Source organism: Anser brachyrhynchus, assembly GCF_964034855.1.
Source record: "Anser brachyrhynchus genome assembly, chromosome: 2".
Classification (NCBI taxonomy): domain Eukaryota; kingdom Metazoa; phylum Chordata; class Aves; order Anseriformes; family Anatidae; genus Anser; species Anser brachyrhynchus.
The window spans coordinates 22,546,514-22,547,336 of record NC_137695.1 but is presented as its reverse complement, the minus strand read 5'-3'; positions in this window follow the sequence as shown (position 1 = coordinate 22,547,336).

Here is an 823-nt window from a genome sequence, read left to right as displayed (position 1 = left end):
CCCCCCGCAAACGCATGAACAGTGAAATCGTGAGGCTCACTCACTAGCTGCGTCGTGTGATGACAGCTCTTTCTGGAGCAGACCGAAAGGAAGAGATCTGCTTAGCAGCCTCTGGGCACCCTTCAGGTCACCGATCGAGAATTAAAAGGTCAATCCACCTCCTGCTTAACGCATCCCTGAGGCCACCCTGCCATGTTAGTACTTTCTGGGAAATATCACTTCAAATGTAGGGATGCTTTACTGTTACCGATTGTCCAAGTGGAAGTTATTTGAAAATATGCCTCCCACCATGCACGGTAATAGACATTAGCTTCTCTCACAATTTCGGATCTCCCTCTTCCCCCCTCCCCAATTACAATCATAAATGCAGAGAAGGAAACATTTCTGTTCATAAGTTGAAAGTGACATGCTCATAACTGGCTGTAGTGTTTCCCAGTGTTAAAACCAGACGCTGCTTTGCTGACTAAGTGACACAAGGAAAAGAGTTCCCTTTCGTTCGGAAGCTGAAGGAAAGTGTGGGGCATATGCAGATCAACAGATGCCTGGACCTGAGAAAAAACATCTCTCCGGCTTAACTTGACGGCAGCTAAGTGTTTTGTTGAGTCTTTTTTTTTTTTTTTCCTTTGGTGAAAGGTTTCTCCTCCCCCAAGAGCTGGTGGGCACCTCTGTGACAGGGTAGGAAGGTGAATGTGCAATATTAGTGGCATTTCTCCGGAGAAAATATTAAGCAACTTGTCCTGCTCACAAATACACAAGGTACACAAAGAGCTGTTTAAATAAACAAACAGAATTGATTCCTAAATCATACTTCTGTATTCAGGAG